The sequence below is a fragment of the Podarcis erhardii genome (genome assembly GCF_964252035.2).
Source record: "Podarcis erhardii genome assembly, chromosome: 15".
Lineage (NCBI taxonomy): Eukaryota > Metazoa > Chordata > Lepidosauria > Squamata > Lacertidae > Podarcis > Podarcis erhardii.
Window position 1 is genome coordinate 23,206,235 of NC_138505.1, and position 5,475 is coordinate 23,211,709.

General features: G+C 47.1%; 1 pseudogene across 1 annotated transcript; it reads left to right on the plus strand.

Moving 5' to 3' along the window:
- Positions 1 to 1,078: 1,078 nt before the first annotated feature.
- On the plus strand, positions 1,079 to 1,529 carry LOC309330820 (small ribosomal subunit protein eS24 pseudogene; annotated as a pseudogene). Its single transcript has one exon. The product of its transcript is annotated as a small ribosomal subunit protein eS24 pseudogene (transcript).
- Positions 1,530 to 5,475: the final 3,946 nt, after the last annotated feature.

Below are 5,475 nucleotides of genomic sequence, written 5' to 3' on the forward strand. Positions count from 1 at the left end.
ATCCTGACAACCTTCCAAATCCGCAGTCTCTATTCACACCTCAGGACAAGGAGGGACTTCTCGGGCATAGCTTAGCCAGGTCGTTTTTCATGGGCTAGCCCAGGAACTCCTCTGCAGCTTGCATTTCCCCCTTCACATCCCAAATAATCAAAATCCTAGCATTTTTTAATTTCTAGGGTTTAGCATACCCTCCAACATTTCTCCGATAAAAATAGGGACATCCTATTCAACAACAAAAACATAATTATTTATATCCCACCCATCTGACTGGGTTGCCCCAGCCACTCTAGGCGGTTTCCACCATATATAAAAACATAATAAAACATCTCACATTTGAAAACTTCCCTATACAGCGCTGCCTTCAGATATCTCCTAAAGCAGGCATAGGCAAACTCCGGCCCTCCAGATGTTTGGGACTACAATTCCCATCATCCCTGACCACTGGTCCTGCTAGCTAGGGATCATGGGAGTTGCAGGCCAAAAACATCTGGAGGGCTGAGGTTGAGGAAGCCTGTTCTAAAGGTTGTATAGTTACTTATTTTATTGGCTCAGGGATCTCATAACACCATGCCCTCCAACATTTCTCCAATGAAAATAGGGACGTCCTAAGGAAGAGTGGGACATTCTAGGATCAAATCAGAAACTGGGCCAGCTTCTGTAAATTGAGAACTTTCCCAGGAAAATATGGATACTTGGAGGGTCTGGTTTAGGAGGGGGTCCCCCCCAAATCTATAGCAATAATTATTAAGACAACTGTGCATGCAATTTGCAGCCTTCAATCCACTAGGAGATGACTGCAAATTATAGAATACTCTGTGCTCTGTTGCAAGGATGGGGGGGGGGGAATCTGTCGCCCTCCAAATGTTGTTGAACACATACATAGTTCAGTTGGTGGAACACAGGACTCTTAGTCTCAGGGTTGTGGGTTCGAGTCTTGTGTTGCACAAAAGATTCCTGCATTGCAAGGGGTTGGACTAGATGGCGCTCATGGTTCCTCCCTTCGAAAACTCTTTGATTCTATGGTTCCAGCTCCCATCAAACTGAGCTAATCATCTTAGGCAGACAACACACATGGGGTGTGGCCGGAGACGCCGCCAAGATGAATGACACGGTCACCATCCGAACAAGGAAGTTCATGACCAACAGTCTGCTTCAGCATAGCAGATGGTGATAGATGTTCTTCATCCTGGAAAGGCCACTGTTCCCAAAACTGAAATCTGCGAAAAGTTGGCCAAAACGTACAAGACAACCCCAGATGTCATTTTCATCTTTCGTCATTTTGGAGGTGGGAAGACAACAGGCTTTGGCATGATCTACGATTCCCTCGACTATGCAAAGAAAAATGAACCAAAGTACAGACTAGCCAGGCATGGTTTGTATGAAAAGAAAAAGACTTCAAGGAAACAGCGTAAAGAATGTAAGAACAGGATGAAGAAAGTCAGAGGAACAGCTAAAGCAAATGTTGGGGCTGGCAAGAAGTGAGCCAGCAGTGAATTTTAACAAAAATTAAATTATCCTGGCAGAAAATATATGGAGATTGTACTGTTGTGTTGCATTCCGGTCAAATAAATTCTGTGAAAACTCAAAAAAAAAAAAAAAAAAAAACCACACATGGGGTGTATGTGATAAATGGCTCCCCCTGCAGCTCTCTTACTGCTTGATCCTCTTGCTCTGCTGCTGGTGGCCATTATCCGCCAATCTCCTGAGGCTTTGCCTTGCTCCTGTCTTGCTCTGAGGAAAGCCCAAGGGGGTCCTTGATTGATTGATTGATTGATTGATTGATTGATTGATTAAATATTACACCGTTTTTCGTCTGCAGATCTCAGGGGAGTTCACAGCATAAAAATACAAGATAATAACACAAAATACATAATAAAAACAAGAACAGAACAGAACCCTCCATACCACTGTTACAAGAATTCTAAGGTCTCAAATACAGAATATTCATAAATCTACAAGGTAAACACATACATAAGTATTTAAACCACGTCTCTGAAATAGAACAGGAGAGCAATCCTGAAGCCATTTTGACTGTCCCAAAATGACCTCAAATATTTTTCAGCAAGGAGGAAGGAAATGGGGAAAGCTTTCCAATTGTCTTTGGACTGTAGGGGCTTACACCTCCCTTTTCAAATACAGTTTGGCAAGTGTCTGTTAAGCTGAGCAAACCTCCTACCCCAGGAAGTGCTCAGAGGTGACAATTGCTGAGCTGGTTGTTGGCCAAGGAAAGCCTGATCCCATCACCAGACTTGCCAAAGGGTCCAGACATGCAAAGGAAGTTCTATTGTACTTTGGGTGGTGGGACTTCAGAGGTGTTTTCCTATGCTAATCTTATACCTGGGTCTTGCCCTGACATGTTTACTTATGCTAATCTTGTACCAAGGACTTGTCTGGACATGTTTGCCAAGGTTAAACTAGTGTAACCCCTGTCTACCCCTCCCCTTTTGTGACATGTTAGTGATGTAGCAATGATGTATCAGTGATGCTGTACGAACTGTATTCTGGGATATGGTGGGAAAGTTTTAAAAGTCCTTGTCACCCCATCCTCGGGGTTCAAAATTCCTCTTTGAACCTGTTGCGCAATAAACTTTGGTCTACAGCTATTTGCTCTGGTTGGTGGCTGGACTCCTTCCTTTATTCTGCAGGGACCCGCGGGCTCTGCCCGATGAGCTGGGTGACTGAGCAGCCTCGCACCTAGATTTTTCCGTAACATACGATTCTTTGATGTGTGTGTGTGTGTGTGTGTGTGTGTGTGTGTGTTTATTTAAACAGAATTTCCCAGCTGCTTTGCTCTCTTGCCCTTTCTGCACAAAAGGGGAAGAAGGTGGGAAGAATTGCCAGCACTTGGGCTGATGGGAATTGTAGTGCAAGCCACTGGGAGGGCACCACGTTGTCAAAGGCAGTGTTGTTATAACTTTATGACATAGATACGTAGCGGTGTGTTGAGGATTAAGCGGAAAGACAGCTGCAGTTCTTGACTTTTTGAATGCTGGAGATAAAACATATCCTACAACCTGGATTTACCAGAAACAAAAACTTAGTAGCCAGGCCATTGCACAACAAGTCTCTTTATAACTGAGCAGTCATCAACGCTGCCTGTAACTTTCCACAAAATTTGGCCACAGGGCTGAAATTTTCCACACTTGGGAGAGGCGACTTTTTCCATGCTCAGCGTTTTCATTTGAGGGAAGAGAGCAAGGAGAGTGCTTCTAGAGGCATGTTTATTGCACTCTTGTGGATGCAAGATTTCTGCAGCTTCTACATGATGTTGGCAGCATCAATAATACACCAATCCACAAATCCCTCCCCTCCCCAATTTACCGTATTTTTCGCCCCATAGGGCGCACCGCCCCATAGGACGCACCTATTTTTTGGGGGGGGGGAATAAAGAAAAAAATATTATTTTCCCCCCAGGCGCAGGGCTGGCGCGGGGGAAGCCCGAGCTTCCCCCAATCCCAGCCCCGAGAACAGCCTGCTATCCGCAAGCCTAGGGAGGCCAGCAGTAAGTCGCGCTGGTCTCCCCAGGCTTCGGAATGCAGGCAGTTCGCCCCAGGACAGCAGGCAGCTCTGCGCAGCCATCGGGAGGCGGGCGCAACTTCGCGCCCCGCTCCGGATGGCTGCGCAGAGCTGCGCTCGCCCCGGGACTGCAGGCAGCTCTGCGTTCGCCCCATAGGACGCACACACATTTCCCCTTCATTTTTGGAGGGGAAAAAGTGCGTCCTATAGGGCGAAAAATACGGTAATCTGGATTTCCCTTTTCCAGGGAATAGCTGAAAAGTAAAAAAACAACCACCACCGTCATACCAACCCGTTGACAATTATTTGCAAATATATATTTTTAAAATGGAATTTCAATCCCAACAGACAGCTTCCAGAAAAAAGGAAAGAAAAAAAGGCTTAAGCATAATAAAGTGTTGCAATTGCCAAGGAAATATGGAATGCAGACCTAAGGCGTACTTAGGAATAAGACTGTAAAACATATCCAGAGTGAAAGGATGTGTGTTCTGTGGTTACAGAGGGTCTCATGGTTTAAACTGGTGATTCCCAGCTTCATTCAATCATTGAACTGTAGTTGCAAGGGACTACAAGGGGCCATCTAGTCCAATACCCTGTACTCCAGGAATCTTTTGCCTCACCTTTTACTCTGCCTTAATGGATGGTCTGGGACACGGGTGGTGCTGTGGGTTAAACCACTGAGCCTAGGACTTGCCGATCAGAAGGTCGGTGGTTCGAATCCCGCGACGGAGTGAGCTCCCGTGCTCGGTCCCTGCTCCTGCCAACCTAGCAGTTCCAAAGCACGTCAAAGTGCAAGTAGATAAATAGGTACCGCTCCGGCGGGAAGGTAAACAGTGTTTCCGTGCACTGCTCTGCTTCGCCAGAAGCGGCTTAGTCATGCAGGCAAAATGACCTGGAAGCTGTACGGCGGCTCCCTCGGCCAATAAAGCGAGATGAGCGCCATAACCCCAGAGTCGGTCACGACTGGACCTAATGGTCAGGGGTCCCTTTACCATTACCTAATGGATGGTCCGTAGCTTAGTGCCAGAGCACCTGTCTTGCATGCAGAAGGTCCCATGTTCACTCCCCAGCATCTCCAGGCAAGGCTGTCCCTCACCTGAATCCCTGGAGAGCCATTGCTGCTGGCCAGTGCAAACAGTACTGAGCTAGGTGGACCAATGGTTTGGTTCGATAGGTTCCTATTGAAAACCAGCCCTCTTTTTTACAGGACCATGAGGACTAGAATCTTACTTTTAAGGAATGGACCATAGCTTAGTGGTGGGGGCATCTGCTTTGCACACATGCTGGGAATGTCCCTGAAAACCAGTGCTGGATTTACATGTAAACTAAAGCTTAGGGCCCCACTCTCTTGGGGGGCCCCCAAAAAATTAAAGGGGAAAAAACTGGATGTACATTCCCAAAATGTAAGATAAAAAACAAACAAAACAAAACCTACATACAGCAACAGTGCTTTGTGTTGTGTTGGCTGCTATTTGTTATGTGCAAATGGCTTTAGAGACCTATTAGGTCCATAAATTACCATATAGCATATATTCAACACAAAAAACGGTGACAATTTGTTGTTGACAAAGGACAGCTGGACACATAAAGGGCCCCATTACCTTAGGGCCTCATCAAACCTAAATCCGGCCCTGCTGAAAACCCTGGAAAGCCACTGCTGTCAGTACTAAAGGATTCCCGCTGGGGCAACCCAGCCAGATGATATAAATAATAAAATTATTATTATTATTTATTAGTGGGTCAGGGTCCGACTCGACATTAGGCAGCTTCCTGCGTTTCCAGATGGGGAGCCCGAGGCCCGACACCTCTCCTTCTCCCAGCGGCGCCCATGGCGGCCGGCAGCCAAGGGGCGGAAAGGAGGCGGCGGTGGGTGGATCCCGGGGCCGGCGAGCCTCCTCCCCGTGGGCCGGGCCAGGCCTGGCCGAGGAGGCGGCGCCGCGGCCCCGGCTTCGCCTATAG